Source organism: Martes martes (assembly GCF_963455335.1).
Source record: "Martes martes genome assembly, chromosome: 2".
Classification (NCBI taxonomy): Eukaryota; Metazoa; Chordata; class Mammalia; order Carnivora; family Mustelidae; genus Martes; species Martes martes.
This window is the reverse complement of record NC_137889.1, coordinates 100705976-100726220: the sequence shown is the minus strand read 5'-3', so window position 1 is coordinate 100726220 and position 20245 is coordinate 100705976. Positions and strand designations below refer to the sequence as shown.

The window sequence follows — 20245 nt, the reverse complement described above, 5'->3', positions numbered from 1 at the left end:
CCTTTCGCGGGCTGGGTAAGAAAGATGGGCTAACGTGTCCACAAAGCAACAGAATGGAAGACGGGGCAAGACAGAGGGTGAGGGTCGTACTCCACACCTGCAGGGACCGGTTTCCTTCTCTCCTGGTTTCTGATGTGACCGGCTTTAGGTTAGCGGCAAAGAAACCGTGGGGTGAGACGGGAGTAACCGCAGGGCAAAGTTCGGGGGCCCAGGGAGCACTAAGGCAGCCATCTTTCATGTCAGCGTCCAGAAAGGGTCACCTCGGGTGTTTATTAAGAATGCACCAGCAGGTCCAATTCATCAGCTCCGGAGACAGGCAGCCCAGGTGGTTTTGAAGCAGCCCACGCTCTGAAAAACAGCTATTCTAAAAGTAGAAAAGAAAAGAAAGAAACCAGCCTTTACAAAGTGCCTGCCTCCAGGATTTTGAAAAAACACAACATGAGGGATGTAAGAAAACAAAAAACTGTAGCTTTGCTTTTGTCTCCTACTTCCTCTTCAAGATGTGTTCAGTGAGGAAGACTTTCCTCTGGTCCAGATGGGAAGGGGAGTTGATTTTTCTCAATCCCAGGTGAACCCCAGCGCGGGGTTACCCTGTTCCTCAAACTCTAACGTGTCTTCAGATCACTTGCAGATGATTCCATGGACCTGGGGAGGGTGTGCTGAGGTCTAGCATTTCGAGTATGCTCCCAAGGAGTTGGTGTTCCTCCTCCTAGTGCCACACTCTCGGCAGCAGGGAGTCAGAGGACATGAACGAGGATCAGAACTGTGCTATGTGGATTCGTATGAGCATGAGCTGGCTGTGGGCCTTCAGGGCCTGGTAGATTTTTAAAGCAATCCATCTTGGGGTTGCTCTCATGGTTCTTCAGGAGATGTGTGTCACTGGGGTTCTCTGACTTCAGTTACTCTGACCCAGCTTACACATCTCTCCTCTGATTGTCATCTGCTTTTCCTTCACCAACCCTGGGAATCTCAGATATACTTCTGTCTTCTTGCCGCTAGGGTCCCTTTTGGCCTTTGGGATGCCCCCACTGGCCAAGACTAAAAGCTCTGTGTGTGTGTGTGTGTGTGTGTGTGTCTGTCTGTCTGTCTGTGTGACTGTTTGCCTCTCACACTCTTGCTCCCAGCCTCAGTCTTTCTCTCAGGATCTACGATCCATGGAAAACCTTTGCAGAACCTGTGCATTGAAAAACCTTGGGAGTGCAAGGCTATGTCCCAAAGCAATAGAAACTCCTGTCATTGTGTCACCAAAGCAGTCAGCTCATCTCTCATCCTCTAGGTCTGCCTGGTGAGAGACAGACACTGGCCCATTGAACTCCCAGCTGCAGGCATCACACACTGAGCTTTCTGCATCTTCCACCTCAAGTCTCCCTCTCTGGTCTTGAAATTGAGGAGCTAGAATCCCATATCCCTCCCTTTAGGAGGGTCGCAAAGAGAGCCCAGAAGCGTTGTTTTCTCCAAAGATGTCCGCCTCACTCAGTCGTTATGTTATTTGGTAACAGATAAATGATAATACTACATATTTGTTAAAAGCAAGAGGACAATCAATACAGCATTAAAGATAGTGATTATCTCTGAAGGGTCACAGATTGAGCTTCAGTGGTTTTGCAAGTGTTCTAGTTCTCACAAGGCAGGTTCATATTATCATGCAAAATGCTGCTTTGGCATATTGATTGTTTTGACTTAAAGACACTTGCAAAATAGCAGAGGTAAGAAGGGCATTCTGACTTTCCTTCTTCTTCCTGAAGTTGGGAGATGAAATGCCCATGTGAAATGCGCCCTCAATAAGCCAAGAGCAAAGAAACATTCTTATCACCAGGAACAATGAGTAGAAGCCAAGAGAACTTGCTACAAACCAACTGGAGTAACTCTGACCTCCCTTTAATGTCCTCATAAATCTTAGTTACTTTTCCACAGTTGCCACTCTCTGTTCAACCTAGTAGGTAAGTCCATAGGACACTTCTTCAGGGCTTCGCTTTCCTGGGTGTCCATGTACGTGTGAAATGTTATTAAATAAAATGTGTATGCTTCTCTCCTGTTAATCTATGTCATTCCCAACCAGAGACCCTAAGAGTGGAGAGGAGAAATTTTATTTCCATTACACACAATGACCTATATTTCTTTTTATCTGTTAATTATCACACGATAAAAAGGAATTTTAAATATGTAAGTTATTAATTGCTATATAACAAACAAATGTAACACCTACAGCTTAAACAATAATTTATTCTTGCTCCCAATTTTATGAGCTCATGAGAGAGTTCCTCTGTTCCATGTGGTGGAGGCCAGAGTCACTCATGAATCTACACTCAGCAGGGGTGCGGGGCACGGGCTGGGATGGACGGTCCAAGAAGGCCTCACTCTTGGATCTAGGGTTGTGGAAGCAGCACTGACCTGGGGTGTTTTGCTTTTCTTTCACAGGCTTTCTCTTTCTATATGGTTCTGGAACATCAATGACCTTTTCCCATCACCTTATTCTAAAGCAGGAGAGCCCAGAGTCCCTTACAACACGGCAGCCAAGTTCCAAAATAGCAAAGGCAAAAGATGCCCGGCTGTGAAGGGCTAGGCCCAGACCTCACAGAGGATCACTTCTGCCATTAAGCCCATTAGGGGAAGCCTGCCACCTAGCCAGTCAAGTTCAGGGGAAGGGAATTGGAATCCACCTCCTAACGGGAAGAGTGGCATATGCCTACGTAAAGGGAAGGATGTGTTGTCTGCTCTCTTTGAAGAGTATCAACTACGTGAAGCCGTGGCATATTTTTCCCATTAAAGAAAGGACTGTGGTCTGGGTTATAAAAACCCATCTACTGTGGCACCTGGGTGGCTCAGTCAGTAAGCATCATGATCCCAGAATCCTGGGATCAAGTCCTGCAACAGTCTCTCCACACAGTGGGGAGATTGCTTCTCCCTCTGCCCCTCCCCCTTGCTCATGTTCTCTCTCTCTCTCTCTCTCTCTCTCTCTGTCACTCTCTCTCTTTCTCAAGTAAATAAAATCTTTTTTAATAAAAAATGATCTATAGACTTGAATCTGAACTTAAAGAATTTGACTAGGGGTGCCTCAGTAGTACAGTCAGTGAAGTGTCCTACTCTTGGTTTCAGCTCAGGTAGGATCCCAGGGTCATGAGATTGAGCCCCACACTGGACTCCACGCTCAGCGTGGAGTATGCCTAAGATTCTTTCTCTCTCTCTCTCTGACCCTCCCACCCCAAAAATAAATAAATAAATAAATCTTTTTTTTAAAAAAGAGAATGTGACTAATTCCACCTGTTCAAACTGTCATCACTCATACATATTTCTCTAAGGTAAAAGTTTCACATGTCAACATCAACAAAGGAAGATTACCTGGAAAATTAAAAAAAAAGGGTCTTTATTCAGTGAGAAAGGAACATGCATCAGACCAGGTTGTGGGGCCATCAAATTATGGGTATATAGCAACCTAAACACCCTCCAAACCTAAATTTTGAAAGGAGGAATGCCTGACTCCAAAAGTATTTGCAAAAAGGAAAATTAAACAATAGTTACTTCTAACTGATGTCAACTTCGGCAGTGAGTAAAAATTCGTCATTCATTTTCCCCAAATGAGCTTCTTCATTACCCTACCTCTGTCAACAGAGTCACTTTTCCTCCATCAGTGAAGATCAGATTCTCTAAATGTGGTGTTAGCTTTTCCTTTGTTCCTCCGATCAGTTCTTCCTTCAATGTATTGCTCACATGCACCCTACTCTTCAGCTTGTGTACACAGTATACCCAGATTTTTATAGCATTAGAACAAATGGAGTATCATTTTCTTCCATCTCTAATTTCATGCCCACTCTCAACACAGTACACTTGAACAATGTCATTCTGAAAATGCTTCTTCATCTGTCCGTGCTCCCATTCGAAAATTTTTTGACTCTTCACTCTCTTTGCTACCCCTGATTGGGCTGGGAAGATGGTTCTGTGCTCAGGGCTCCAGAGCAGAGAGGAGACCTCTTGCATCAGAATCCTGGTCCCTGAGAGTTCTTCAGAAAGAAAGAGAGAATGAGTCTCTCCATTTAGATGTCATATAATAACTTACTCTCTATGGAAATGTTATACAAGCAACTGTTTATTCTCTTATTCCTAGGCTTACCTCATGCCAAACAAGGGTGTGGGCTAAAAAGAAGGCTCAAGATCCAAAACAGCATAACAATTTTTCTGACAGATCCTAAAAACAAGTAAGATATATTCTGGTAGATTTTGCTAACCACCCCAAGTGTCTAAAACTGGAAAGAAAACAAAACAGAACAAAAAAAGGAGAGACTGTGGGTATGTGTTGTTCATTCATGTTTTGTGGGTTGTCTTACTGTTTGTTTTGTCGGCTATTTTTATTAATAATAAGCAAAACAGAAAAACAGAGTGAGTCACAAATAGAGGATGCATCTTTGGGTCTCTGGCTAAGGATCCGGAGATGACAAAGAAAGTAAGGAGCAAAGATAGGTGGCTGTCTTGAGTTCACTCACTGACTCACGCGAGGGCATTGACTGTATGTGCATCTCCCACACTTCCGCCAGGGGGCGTGTGGCCTGTGCAAGCAGGTCGGGTAGGTGGGATTATCCTCACAAGCAGCCAGGGGTCGAAGAAGTGGAAAGAACACAGGCTTTGGGACCAGACAGTGCTAGGTTTGACTCTTGGTTCCAACACCTCCTAGCCCTATGAGCTTCAGTCTCCTATTCTGTAAAAAGGAAAAGATAAAACCTCTCTTGCAGATATTTTGGTGCAAATTAAGACACGATGTAGGTGAAGAGACTGGTTCACGGTAGACTTTCAACCAACTGTAGCTATTATTTTTGTTAACACTAGGCCAAGGTCACCACTGTTTAACACATGACCACGTATCCCAGAGACAGCAGCACAGTGACACTGACTTGTGCCACCAAATCCTCCCTACAGCTCAAGGAACTGTCAGAACTCACTAGCTGTGGAATGGTAGGCAGAAGTATTCCACCTGTCTGGCTGTGTTCCTCCTACACATGGGGATTGTGTCATCAGACTCCTAAGAATTCAGAGAAATTGTTATTTTACAGTTTGGGTCAGGTTACTTCCTTCCATATGGTAAGCGCTCAATAAATGGCAAATGTTGTTATTACTATTCTCCTTTTACCAATCTAAAAGTGAGGAGGAAAGATTGACATTGTTATTTTCAAGGTGCTGAATTTCCAAGCATCTTACTTCCCAAATGGCATCACCTCTTACCACCACCCATGAGCACAGATGAATTTAGACCCTGCCTTTGAATTATCTTTTCAGATCTTTTTTTTCTCCTTTCTCTGTTTTGTTTTCCTTGCAAAGGAGGCATTAATGTTTTTACAAAGAGTCCTACTGGATTATCTATTTTACAGGCATAAGTGAGAGCTAATTGTAAAGACTTTTGATCAGGAGATCACACACAAGATAAGCTCAAATAAGGTCCATCATTAACATCTTCTCCTAAGATGACCATGGTTAAGCTCCCAATCATGTACAAGTGACTAAAAATTACATAATACATATTTTGGTCATTAGCCCCTCTTTCTCTAGTGTAGCTCCCTCAAATTCCAGGAGATGTAGACTTTTTAAGATGCCTCTTCTAAGGGACTTCGGAGTCATTTCACCTTCAGGACCACTGGGATCTCCGTAGGATCAAACCAGATCATGTGGCAGGAATAGTTCTTGGAGATGGGGCACATTTCCTATAAATATGTAATCATTGGGTGACTGATAAGGAATACTTTTCTCTGTTCACACCATGGGAGGAAAATGAGAACAGGAAATGATGGTGGGTAAAGTGTTTAGGTTTGGTTTCTCATTTTAAGCTTTCATTTGGAGGGCAGATTAAATTAAGGCCACACAAATGTGACTTCAGCTGAGGGTAGTGAGGGAGGCACACTGCAGGCCCATCAACCTTTTTAAAAAATATCATTTAACTATGGGTCAACGCTGAAGGAGACCCACCTCCGCACCAGGACCTATAACAGAGTTGATTAAAATGGACCCTTATATTTTTTCCCCTGGTGCTGAATTTCTAGAGTACTGACTGGTGCTTTTCTCCACTCTTAAGCCTTGTATGTTCTTCTTGGTCAAGCTCCCCTTCTCTTGGTTCTCTGTGGTACAGAATCATGAGTTTCTGTTCTGCAGCAATTCATCAGATAACTGTTCTCTTCCCTTGGTTGACTTCATGTTAACACAGCCAATCTAGGCCAAGATAACCCGTTTTCCCTAAAATAGTCTTTTTTTTTTTTTTTTTGTAAACTCTAGGCTCAGTGTGGGCCTTGAACTCACAACCCCCGGATCCACAGTCCCATTCTCTAGGACGCGCCAGCCAGGCACCCCAGTAGTTCCTCTTTCTTATCCCAAATGAAGGACCTATGGTCCTTGTCTGAACCTCTAGCAGACACAAGGCCTGGTGAATAAAGGTGCTTTGTAAGCATTTGGTTGATTACATGTAGACTTCTCATTTTATGATTTGCAGAAGGACTGCTTCACCGTTATAGAAACAGATTGGGTTATGTACTTGGAATACACTCCTTTGCAAGAGCCCTCAGGGTCAGGCCACAAGGCTGAGGGCTGTAGGCCAAAGACAGGAATGCCCCAGCCTGACGGGGAGGGCGGGCTCTCAGAGGCTGCTCCTTAGCAGGCTAGCAGTAGGCAGATTGCTTCATCTCCCTGAATGTCTCCTTCCTAATCCGCACATTAGGAACAATAACCCCCAAGGGGCCTGGGTGGCCTAAGCATCTGCCTTAGGCTCAGGTCATGATCCCAGGATCCTGGCATCAGCTCCGCATCAGGCACCCTCCTCAGAGGGAAGCTTGCTTCTCCCTCTCCCACTCCCCCTACCTGTGTTCCCTCTCTCCCTGTGTCTCTATCAAATAATAAGTTAAAAATTAAAAAAAAAAAAAAGTACAATAACCCCCGCCTCGTGAGGTTCCTTTGAAGATTAAGTAATATCCTGAAGGTAAAAAGCATGGTCCCTCCCCCGTCTAATAAATGCTCACTTCTTTTTTTCTTCTCCTCTAGCAAAAATTTAACTTCGCCATGAGGCTCACCCAAAAAGGAAAAGGTCTCCCAAAGTTGCTGGCTACTTCAAGGATTATAGATTCTCTTTACTCGGTTGACTACTCGAGAAGCGTCGGGTACATTCCAAACTCCAAAGGAAATTAAATGCTGTTCCCCTGCCACCCACTCGCCCCACCGGGGGCCCCCAAGCACATTAAAATCACATTAGGGCGATGATTTAAGCTGAAAATTGGGCTCGCGGGGAAAGCACCAGGCCCCGCTGTTCCGAGGCTTAGCTCTACCCTGCACAGCCGCAGCACCGCTCGGGCTCGCTGACGTCACAGCTTCCCCAGGCTTCTGTTCCCCCTCCCCCTCCCCCTCCCCCGCAGGCAGCCGCGGGAAGGAACCCGAGGGGCGGGGAGCGTGGCGCCCCTGGAGCATTGGAAAAGCCTGCTGGGGCCCCCCAGTGGTCATCGGGCGTCATAGCTCTCTCCGGGAAGACTCCACGAAGACAAAAAGAGCTCTGGGCCTCAGAGCAAATACCTGGGATTCAATTCTGTTTGTTTTCCTTCCCCAGTAACCAGGGTTTTTTCTCAGAAGTTCGTGGGATAAGAAAGCAAGCACTTAAAAACCCAAACAGGCCTCAGGTTTAGTTTAGACAGTGGAGTCCTATGTGACATGGACATCAAAAAGATGACTTCTGGTTGGGAGAGAGATCTGAAACGTGCCTCGCAATCCTTGACAGGAAAGTAGTAGGCAGAGCAAACTGATTAAGGACCGGAGAAAGGACTAGAGCATCCTCACTAGCCCTGCGTTTCAGGAGGAGAGCCATCACCGGGACTGCAAGCAGGGGCCCTCTCCTTAGATCCATGCCCGCAGACACAGAAGGGAGAGAACACGAAGTCAAGGGTGTCCTGCTTGTAAACAGACTTCTACAGCTCCTATATTTCTGCTTCCTGAGTCTTTATCCCTCTAACACTGGTGAAAATAAACAATAAAGCTGCATAATGCTAAGAACAAATAATAAAAGGGTTCAGCCTCGGTGCCAGGGGTGTCTGGAGAACAGAGATGGACCCAACAGGAATTTATTTACACAAAGTACCAAGACACACCTGGGTAGGAACTTTTCCTTTGGAGGAAAGACTGGGGGATACAAGTTCGTTTGAAGGAGGGCTGGGGTGGGGGCTGATTTGGAACACAGTATAGTTTTTGTCACTCAGATTAATCTCCTGCTCAGCCCTCCAAGCCTTCCCTTGCTCTTTGCAATGATGAGCCCAAGGCTCACCCCTCCTTCACCAGTTCCAAGATATCAAGTCCCCAGGCATGACACCTTCCCTGAGAAGAAGCACTGTTTTGGTAGTGCCCAGAGACAGCATCCGGGGCTTAGCCATGAAGGACCCCATCTTCAGAAAGTTGTCACCTTAGTGTCTCTGGCTATCCCTGCTGACTGCCCTTCCCTAGTGGCCACTAGAGGTAGAGCTATCCCCTTAGGGCATCAGAGGTGACGGGAAACATGACTCCAGACATGAGCAGAAGAGGAAAATGACAGTCAACATAGGGAGCCAAGGAGCCATTTACTTTGTTCGTTTCATGCATCCTTCAAGCCTGCTTGCTGTGGTAGATGGAATGGTGGCTCCCCAAAACAGATGTCCTTATTCTACCCCCCTCAACCCGGGAACATGACCTTATTTGAAAGAAGGACTTTTCCGTTGTAATGAAGTTAGGGAACTTGACATGAGACCCTCCTGGATTATCTGGGAGGGCCCTAAATCCAGTGACAAATGTCCACAGAGGAAAGACTCAGGGAGGTAGGGGAGAAGGCCCTGTGAACACTGAGGCAGAGACTAGAGTTACTTAGCCACAAGCCAAGGAGTGCCTGGAGCCACCAGAAGCTAGAAGAGGCCGAGAAAGGCCTCTCTTCACAAACCCTATGGAGCAACATGACCTCCCATGCTCAACCTACTGAGCCACCCAGGCACCCCCAGTGTATGGTAATTTTTTTAAGACAATTCCAAGAAAGTAATACATTTGCAAAAAAAAAAAAAAAGTTTACCGAGCACATTCACTAGGCCAAACACCATGCCTGGTCTTGGGGATAGAGCAGTAAAAAAACAAAGACTCTCATAGAGCTTTTCTTACAAGGAGGAAAGAGATAACCACACTGGTGAACAAACAAACAAGAAGCTGTCTGAGAATGAAAAGTCCTACAAATAAATATTTTAAATCTGGGGATTGGGTAAAGAGTGACTGAGGAATGCTACCCCAGACAAGGTAATCCAGAAAGGCCTCTTCGAGAGGGTAACATTTTAGCCAATACCATTCAGAAATGCTCAGAAAAAAATTAGGAGGAATGGAAGCAGAGCTAGACTTTTTCCAAAGAAAGTCAGGATAGAGCCAGAAAAAAAAAAAAAATTCATTTGGTAACCATTACCGTGCTCCCTTTAAGAGCCCCAGATGGTTTTTTAAACTGTGTTCCTTGGAGCCCTAAGGTGTCCTGCTCCAGCCCCTCCGAGAGCCACAACTGGGGGAAGATCTGGAGGGGATTCAGACAAGCCTCTGTATCCTCGATGTCTCTGCCAATCAGAAAAGCAGCAGGTCCGCCAACTTTATGTACATACGGCTTCCAAGTAAGCTTTTCCTGAAGAAAGTATTCCACGGCTTAGAGAAAATGTGAAAACCATTGCCTCAGGTTGGCACGGCCTAAGAAACATGAAATTATGCTATGTAGCATGTGTTTTATCCAGGGCTCTCTGCCATTCCAAGTACAGCTAATAGTTCACCAGGATCCACATAGACTGAGGGAAGGGCATGGAACTTTCCTCTTTCCTCCCAGGTCCTGTCTTCTCTTTGATTGACATCCACTCCTCCAGAATCTCTGCTTTCTCCTCAGGAGAGGAGGCTTCACTTAACTAAAACGTACTTTACTTAACTAAAGGGCATCCTTGGATTATGTGGAATATTTTTTAACTTCATCATATGATAGTTTGGTTTTCACATTTTGCCTAAATATTTTCTCAGGATCCCACCCTGGTAAGATGCAGGGAATGCTTCACAGCAGGGCTAAATGAAGCCAAGGACCAAACAGAACTTGAGGGTGGCAGCAGTCTCCTCCCCTCTGTAGGCATACACAAAGAACTAAGCCCCAGTAGGGTGCGCTAAAGTCAAAAAAGTCTATGGATTTGACCAGGCCAATTCCAAACTTCTTAGACCCCAGGTTTACCTATTAGAATTAGGTCCTCTGTGAATCACAGAAAAACACTGTGTTTCAGTGGCTTAAACAAGAGAGGACAGTTTTATTTCTTTCTGCAAGAAGTGTAGGTGGTCAGGTCAAGTCCAGTATGACTCTTGACACTGTGAGGGACTTGGGTCCCTTCCATCTTGTTGCTCTGCCACCCAGGGCACTTCTATCCCAAGGTTACTTCATGTTTCAAAATGGCTGCTCTCTCCAAATTTGTACCAACAGAAAGGATGGGCAAAAGTTGGGAAAGGACATGTCTTTCCATTTTAAAGACACTTCCTGGAAGTTGCCATCAATATATCTGCTTAAATTTCACTGGACAAAAGTTAGCTGCAAAAGAGTTGAGAAATGTAGTCCTTTGTTCCAAGTAGTCACGGGCAAGCTTGAAATTAGGGCTTTTATTACTGCCTCCTACTTATCTGTGTAGTCCCCCCTTGCTCTGTGCTCAGTGCTTACTCCCACATCCTGAGCTCTGTTGTACGGTCCCGCTCCCAGAGCCTCCCAACAGAAAGTCTTTGCATGTGCTCCTCTTCTCTGGGTCACTGTCCTCCAGCCCCACAGCCCACCCTCCGTATCTAATTAATTCCTGTTTATCCTCCAGAACTCAGTCAACACTGCCTATCCCAAACAGGGTCAAAGGTACCACTACCTGATCTCGGTAGAGCATATGTTTCTCATCTGTAGCATTTACCACACTTACATTCTGACATTTCCTTGTGTGGTTATTTGATTCCTGATTATCTCCTCCTTTAAACAGTAAGCCAGCTGGTTTGTGCTTCCTAGCTGTGTCCCCCGTATCCCCTGTACTCCTTGCTTAGTATCTGTATTTACAGGATGCCCAATAAATATAAGTTATACTATTTAAATTCTGTGCTTCATAAACATGGTACAAATTTCCCTGAAAAAAATCTATGTATGATAAATACAACATATATGACCCACTATAAACTTCTCTTTCCATTTCATCTGCCAAATAATAAAATAAAATATAATTTTTTTCCTTCTTCGTAATGTGGAAAGTGTGAAGTTTTGGGGGGGAGGCAGTTCTTGTATTGATGAACTTAGGGATGGAAGAGTAGGAGAGGAGGGTTTGTTTTATTTCTGTTTTTAGGTCTTCCCAATAGCTCTAGAATCTGGGTATTTTTTCTTCGCAAATTTATGTGTAGTTATACTTACATTTTTGTATCGATCCATCCTAGAATATATTTCTTAAATACACTCTAACCAGAGTAGCAGCCTTGCTTTAATGTTTGAGCCAATCTGACTAATTTTAGTAATGTAGACAACAGTTTCGGCGCTATAACTCAAGCAGTCCCCTATCAGCAGCTTTATTGGAAAATACCCTGATGTGTAATTCACCAGCACTCCCTGTTTTGGAGAGGTGATGGAACTGGGGCTTGTTCAGGGGATCAGAATTATACAACTCCCAACACTAATCTTTCACTGGAGCTGAATCACATCTTCTGTATCCTCTTTGTGTAGAAACATCCATGAATAATAAAATAACTATGGGAAAGAGAAAAAAGAATCAAGAGCCAAATATACTTACAGTGTTTTCCAACTGTGTCCTTCTGCGTGATTCTATTGTTATATTACTTTGAATCATATGTTGTTCTTTTTTTAATAATTTTTTTAATTTTTTTTTTTTTTGAGAGAGTACGTGAGCATGAGAGAAAGTAGGGTAGGGAGGGTGAAGGGACAGAGAGAAAGAGAATCTTAAGCAGGCTCCATGCCCAGCATGGAGCCTGATATGGGGTTCGATCTCAAGACCCTGAGATCATGACCTGAGCCAAAATCGAGAGTCCATCATTTAACCGACTGAGCCACCCAGGCGCCCTGAATCACATGTTGTTCTTAACAATAATAAAATGATAATAGCAGCTAGTAAATATTAGCTAAGGACTTACTGTATGCCAAGTAGAGCCACTAGCATAAAGCATTAGAGAACAGTTGGTTAATCTAATATTATAAAACCAAACACCCTAGAGCACCTTATATTTGAAATTCACTGTGTCTGGCAGTACACGTACATATAAATAGTACACAAAACCCCCTACCGGTGAATTGATTGACACAACTCCTAAGACTCTAGCTTGACCCCTTTTCCTTCTGCATCCAAATCCTGGATATGTTTCCATGGATATCCTTGTTTCTCACTTGGGTTTCAAAGTCATAAAGAGTTTAAGTACATGCACACAGAAGCCAAATAATAAAGTTCAGACCTAAAGAAATGACCAAGGCAGACATTTTTATACTTTTTAGACTAAGAAACATAAATCTGCAAGGAACTGACAGCACAAAGAAAATTCGTGTTTGCGAGCTTCAATGAATAAGGGGTTCCAAACAGAATTTGGGCGGGAAGCTGGAGTAGTAAATTAGTAAAAGTAACAGGATTTGTTCAGATAGGCTTTTTTAGCCCTGAATTCTCCATCTCTGACAAAATGGATGTCCCTCCACCTCGCAGGGCAGGGAGGGGATGTTTCCCGTGAGAGATTTATTTCCCAATTTCCGGAGACAAAGCCAGAAGTAGTCCAAGTGTTCTTTCGCTGGCTGTTTCTTAAGTAACTTTAATTCAAAATAATAACTATGCCAAAGTGGCACCTTTGGGGACAGCCTTCCCTGTGCCCCCACACTACCTCTTTAGACTCTTAGAGATCTATTTCTTTGGTGTGTTTCCCCTACCAAAGGTAGTTTAGGTAAGACTCTAATACAACGATAAACAACCCACAGCCTGCGGGCTTCATGCAGCCCACCTGGTTTTGTGACACTGTCCCTAATGTAACTTCAGGAGAGACACATTAGAATATTAATAATCGACAAATGATATCCCCACCCATATATACAGATTTATAAAATCTTCTCCATGTTTTTCCTTGCTTTCAGGCCTCGATGCGTTCTGTTCCCTCTGTCTGAAACCCACCACCTCCTCCTCCCTGGAAAATTCTGAATCATCCACCAGATCTCAACTTTCATGTCTTTCTAAATCCAAACATCCAATGGATGTTCTTATTATGCAGCATTCATCATGCTATTAACACACAGGAGCTATGTGTCTTTATTGTTCAATGGACTATACGCTTCAGAACAGTGAGGATCATGTCTTCCCTTTGCTTATTTCATTTCTTGCATAAAATGCAGGTAAAATCAATATCTGTTGAAGATGTATGTAAACATATTGACTATTTGTCACAGTTCTGGCAATGACCAAGGACATATGTCTCCAACACTGCTTCATGGCCCACTGTAAGTTGCCCAGTTCTCGAACATAAACTGCACCAGATTCTTTCGCTTTCATTGCAAAAGCAATAGCTACTCAACCATGTGAATATCAGCAGACCCACCCAACTACCCCCATCCCAAAATAAATGAACACTTCAGGATTCCTTGCCATCAAATATATCTCCAAGAAGTCTCCAGTTAGAAAGACTGGTAAAATTATGGGAGACTATTTAATGTGAGAACTTATCTGAATATTTGCATACTCTGACGATGTTTCTTAAATGCTCAACACTTGCAATGGTTCCCTAATATCTGTGGAATAAAAATCTTTGTATCTGAGGCAGGCATTTAAGGCGACCACAGCCTTGCTCCTTCCTACCTTCCCAGCACTTTCTTCCCAACTCATCACGCAGTCTATATTCTAGGCAAATGGTTTTGTTTTTCTCCAAGATGTGCAATTTTTTCCATTATAATGGTAATAACAAACCCTCAGAGAGACTGTGAGGTGCCAGGCCCTCCTCTAGGTGTTTTACATATGTTAACTTACTTAATCCTTACAACAACACTATTTCCTAGGTATTATTATGATCCTCATTTTAGAGATGAGGAGCCTGGGGCACGTTGCTTAAGGTCAAACCATTAGCACACAGCAAAGCCTGGATATGAAGTGACTAATTCAGTGTCTCTAGCCATCCAGCAGGCTAGCCCAGGCTTGTTCACAGACAGTGGCAAATGTCCATGAGCAAGCAATGGCACAGAAGTCTTATTGAGACCTGGGCTCAGAACTGACCCAGTATCATACCCACTACATCCTGTTAGGCAAAGCAAGCCATAATGTCAGCTCATACTCCAAGGGAAGAGAAATATTCTGTTTACTGAAAGGAGAACAGCAAAGTCGCCTGTGGAGACAGGGAAGGAAATAATGACAATCAATTTGCAAGTACTCTACCACACATGGCCAAAACTAGCTGCCAAGGAGGGTGAGAGAGTCTTCAAATGGCAGCCATAAGCTCAGGAGCAGAAAGAACAGATTCAGTGGGAACAAATTAGCAAGCAGTCTGTAAAGTTTGGGGGTTTTTGAGATTTTTTTATTTCTTCAAATTTATTTATCAGAAGTGACTGAAATAAAAAATATAATTGAGTCCCATCACCATGGAAATGATTTTAGGAGAAAACTGGTCAGATGAATATTACTGCTTCCCATTTTCTTTCTTTTTTATTTTTTTTATTTTTTTATAAACATATAATGTATTTTAATCCCCAGGAGTACAGGTCTGTGAATCGCCAGGTTGACACATTTCATAGCACTCATCATAGCACATACCCTCCCCAATGTCCATATCCCCACCACCCTCTCCCGTCCCCCCTCCCCCCAGCAACCCTCAGTCTGTTTTTTGAGATTGAGTCTTTTATGGTTTGTCTCCATCCCAATCCCATCTTCTTTCATTTTTTCTTTTCCTACCTAGGAAGATGTTGCTGTGGCTGCGGTCGAAGAGGTTGCTGCCTGTGCTCTCCTCAAGGATTTTGATGGATTCCTTTCTCACATTGAGGTCCTTCATCCATTTTGAGTCTATTTTCGTGTGTGGTGTAAGGAAATGGTCTAATTTCATTTTTCTGCATGTGGCCGTCCAATTTTCCCAACACCCTATATTGAAGAGGCTGTCTTTTTTCCATTGGACATTCTTTCCTGCTTTGTCGAAGATGAGTTGACCATAGAGTTGAGGGTCTATTTCTGGGCTCTCTATTCTGTTCCATTGATCTATGTGTCTGTTTTGGGGCCAGTACCATGCTGTCTTGATGATGACAGCTTTGTAATAGAGTTTGAAGTCTGGAATTTTCGCATCTGTATTCATTAAGGATATTGGTCTGTAATTCTCTTTTTTGATGGGATCCTTGTCTGGTTTTGGGATCGAGGTGATGCTGGCCTCATAAAATGAGTTTGGAAGTTTTCCTTCCATTTCTATTTTTTGGAAAAGTTTCAGGAGAATAGGAATTAGTTCTTCTTTAAATGTTTGGTAGAATTCCCCTGGGAAGCCGTCTGGCCCTGGGCTTTTGTTTATTTGGAGATTTTTGATGACTGTTTCAATCTCCTTACTGGTTATGGGTCTGTTCAGGCTTTCTATTTCTTCCTGGTTCAGTTGTGGTAGTTTATATGTCTCTCGGAATGCATCCATTTCTTCCAGATTGTCAAATTTGTTGGCGTAGAGTTGCTCGTAGTATGTTCTTATAATTGTTTGTATTTCTTGGGTGTTAGTTGTGATCTCTCCTTTTTCATTCATGATTTTATTTATTTGGGTCCTTTCTCTTTTCTTTTTCATAAGTCTGGCCAGGGGTTTATCAATCTTATTAATTCTTTCAAAGAACCAGCTCCTAGTTTTGTTGATTTGTTCTATTGTTTTTTTTGGTTTCTATTTCATTGATTTCTGCTCTGATCTTTATGATTTCTCTTCTCCTGCTGGGTTTAGGCTTTCTTTCTTGTTCCTTCTCCAGCTTCTTTAGGTGTAGGGTTAGGTTGTGTATTTGAAACCTTTCTTGTTTCTTGAGAAAGGCTTGTACCACTATATATTTTCTTCTCAGGACTGCCTTTGCTGTGTCCCACAGATTTTGAACCGTTGTGTTTTCATTATCATTTGTTTCCATGAATTTTTTCAATTCTTCTTTAATTTCCTGGTTGACCCATTCATTCTTTAGAAGAATGCTGTTTAGTCTCCGTGTATTTGAGTTCTTTCCAAATTTCCTCTTGTGATTGAGTTCTAGCTTCAGATCATTGTGGTCTGAAAATATGCAGGGAATGATCCCAATCTTTTGATACCAGTTGAGACCTGATTTATGACCCAGGATGTGATCTATTCTGGAGAATGTTCCATGTGCACTAGAGAAGAATGTGTATTCTGTTGCTTTGGGATGGAATGTTCTGAATATATCTGTGATGTCCATCTGCTCCAGTGTGTCATTGAAGGCCTTTATTTCCTTGTTGATCTTTGGCTTGTATGATCTGTCCATTTCAGTGAGGGGAGTGTTAAAGTCCCCTACTATTATTGTATTATTGTTGATGTGTTTCTTTGATTTTGTTATTAATTGGTTTATATAGTTGGCTGCTCCCACGTTAGGGGCATAGATATTTAAAATTGTTAGATCTTCTTGTTGGACAGACCCTTTGAGTATGATATAATGTCCTTCCTCATCTCTTATTATAGTCTTTGGCTTAAAATCTAATTGATCTGATATAAGGATTGCCACCCCAGCTTTCTTCTGATGTCCATTAGCATGGTACATTGTTTTCCACCCCCTCACTTTAAATCTGGAGGTGTCTTCGGGTCTAAAATGAGTTTCTTGTAGGCAGCATATGGATGGGTTTTGTTTTTTTATCCATTCTGATACCCTGTGTCTTTTGATTGGGGCATTTAGCCCATTAACATTCAGGGTAACTATTGAGAGATATGAATTTAGTGCCATTGTATTGCCTGTAAGGTGACTGTTAATGTATATTGTCTCTGTTCCTTTCTGGTCTGTTACTTTTTGGCTCTCTCTTTGCTTAGAGGATCCCTTTCAATATTTCCTGTAGAGCTGGTTTGGTGTTTGCAAATTCTCTCAGTTTTTGTTTGTCCTGGAAGCTTTTAATCTCTCCTTCTATTTTCAGTGATAGCCTAGCTGGATATAGTATTCTTGGCTGCATGTTTTTCTCATTTAGTGCTCTGAATATATCATGCCAGTTCTTTCTGGCCTGCCAGGTCTCTGTGGATAAGTCTGCTGCCAATCTAATATTTTTACCATTGTATGTTACAGTCTTCTTTTCCAGGGCTGCTTTCAGGATTCTCTCTTTGTCACTAAGACTTGTAAATTTTACTATTAGGTGACGGGGCGTGGACCTATTCTTGTTGATTTTGAGGGGGGTTCTCTGCACCTCCTGGATTTTGATGCTTGTTCCCTTTGCCATATTAGGGAAATTCTCTCCAATAATTCTCTCCAATATACCTTATGCTCCCCTCTCTCTTTCTTCTTCTCCTGGAATCCCAATTATTCTAACGTTGTTTCGTCTTATGGTGTCCTTATCTCTTGAATTCTCCCCTCATGGTCCAATAGCTGTTTGTCCCTCTTTTGCTCAGCTTCTTTATTCTCTGTCATTTGGTCTTCTATATCACTAATTCTTTCTTCTGCCTCATTTATCCTTTCAGAAAGGGTCAATTTTCTGTTTCTAGAATTGCTGTTCTTCTTCTCTTCGATCTCCTGTTGGATTTGTAGGTGTTTGCAATGGTTTGATAAGCTTTCTAGCTGATCTCCTGCTACCTGATGTAGTCTCAGCCTGCTACTTCTCTCCATCTTGACTCCTCCCACTGCTGCTTCCCATTTTCAACCAATAACAGTTGTCACTGATAAACAGCCAACAGTCTATCAAGAATGCTCAAGAGAGGGGCACCTGGGTGGCTCAGTGGGTTAAGCCTCTGCCTTCAGCTCAGGTCATGGTCTTGGGGTCCTGGGATCAAGCCTTGCAACGGGCTCTCTGCTCAGCCAGGGAGCCTGCTTCCTCCTCTCTCTCTCTCTCTGCCTGCCTCTCTGCCTACTTGTGGTCTCTTTCTGTTAAATAAATAAATAAAATCTTTGGGGGAAAAATAAAAGAATGCTCGAGAGAGAGGCGCCTGGGTGGCTCAGTCAGTTAAGTGTCTGACCCATGATTTCAGCTCAGGTCATGATCTCAGGGTTGTGAGATTGAGCACCAAGTTGGGCTCCCTGTTCAGTGTGGAGTCTCCTTAAGATTCTTTCTCTCCCTCCGCTCCTCCCCCTGCTTGCATGCACACTCTCTCTCTATCAAATAAATGAATAAATCTTAAAAAAAAAAAAAAAGAATTCTCAAGATATGATATATGATACCACAGGTCTATTCATAAGGGGAGAATCTAGGCAATAAGTTATGTGAACTTCTTGATTTCATCCTACAAAACAAGCACAAAACCACCATCCATGCCTCTGAGAACATTGGACCATGCACCCTTGAAAAAAGCTTTGGTTTCTCTTCATCATGAGCAACCTTCCTCCAGCAGTCAAGTGCGCCTGTATGCATCACGTCAGTTCCTTTGCACTCTGACTGCACCATCACCCAGTAACCAACAGTGTCCATTGACCAGGAAGTCAACCCAGCAACTGCTGGATTGCACAATCATCCAGCTAAGAAAGATGTGAGTATTCTTGGGATCAGAAGCATTCCCTTTGCTGTGTCATAGATACAGAAGTAGGCAGCTCTGTAGATAAGAATACCCTGCACAGACATGTTAAAGCCTTGATACAGACCCTTCATCTCACCAGGCTTGTAGATCTTAACCAGGCAGTCACTGAGGCCTCTGAATTCCCTTTTAGCTCCAGCTTTGCCAGCATCAGCTACTAGACAGGTACAGGCAAAATCAGGAGGATACACAAAACCCTAGGATGTGGTCCCCGTGGCACCACCTGAAGCCAGATTCCCTGCAAAGTAGCACAAAAACTGGGTTCTCTTGTCCACACCACCCAGGAGAATCTTCTTGTATTTATCTTTGTATCTTTTTTTTTAACATTTTGTTTATTTGGCAGAGAGAGACACAGTGAGAGAGGGAACACAAGCAATGGGAGTGGGTGAGGGAAAGCAGGCTTCCCGCCGAGCAGGGAGCCCAATGCAGGGCTCGATCCCATGATCCTGGGATCATGACCTGAGCTGAAGGTAGACACTTAATGACTGAGCCACCCAGGCATCCCTGTATTTATCTTTGAAGCCAAAGTTGAGAACCTAGGTGGGAAAGCATCTGATGCCATTGGCTAGGTTACCATGCTGGAAGGACAGGACTCCCTCCTCCCTGAGGATGGGAAGCATGAAGTCTATACAGACCTTGTATTGTTTATCAGCAGTGACTTGCTTGCTGGCATTCTGTACCTGCAGCAGCAGCTTGACCCACTGGATGGGTGCAAGCACGGTCTTGGAGATACCCATGGCCTCTCCTCCCACTAGCAAATCCTTGGCAAGGGAACTAAGTGGCATCTGTCATGTTGAAAAGAGAGAGAAGACAGGCAACTCTGGAGCAGTCTATAAAGATTTCAATTGTCCTGTAAATTTAATCAGAATCACTACAGAATATTTTTGGAGAACTTCACAAATTGATCCTAAAATCTATGCAGGAAAGCAAATGACTTTTCTCAATAAGGAAAGCCAAGACAATGCTAAAGGAGAGCGAGATGGGGACACTTGTCCTTGCAGATGTCAAGACCAAAGGAGCAGACTGGAGACCACAAACAAACTCATGCATACACGAAAGCTCAGATATAAAGGAGCATGTATTACATATCTGTGGAAAACTAAAGACTTTGTGAAAAACAAAACGTGAAACACTTTAGAAAGCGATACCAAATATCTTTATAATATGGAAGAAAAGAAGGATCTCTTAGGCAAGACTCAAAATCACCAAAGCAGGAGGACAGGACAGCCACATTTTACCATACTAAAACATGGACCTTCTGTTCATTAAAAGACACTATAAGGAGCATATGACGAGACAAGCCAGTGTGGAAATGGAACAGGGTTCGGTCAGTAAAGGAATAGAATACCGTGGCAAGCTAGAAATGATTCGAACTGGTCACAGGCTACAAACTGAGAGAGAATATTTGCAATATAAGCAATCAGTAAAAGACTGTTATCTAGAATTTATGAAGAAGCCTTCTAAGGGGGGGAAAAAGGACAAAAGACAGAGCAGTCATTTTAGAAAAGGGGAAATGCTATAAATAAATAAATGAATGAATGTAGGGGCACCCAGGTGGCTCAACTGTTAACCATCTGCC

At 43.2% G+C, this 20245-nt stretch overlaps 1 pseudogene across 1 annotated transcript; it reads right to left on the bottom strand.

Annotated features, from left to right (window-relative positions):
• Positions 1–18354: 18354 nt before the first annotated feature.
• On the bottom strand, positions 18355–19458 carry LOC308338893 (ADP/ATP translocase 2-like; annotated as a pseudogene). The gene is made up of 2 exons: positions 19170–19458; positions 18355–18959 (listed from the first exon to the last, which is right to left on the bottom strand). The product of its transcript is annotated as an ADP/ATP translocase 2-like (transcript).
• Positions 19459–20245: the final 787 nt, after the last annotated feature.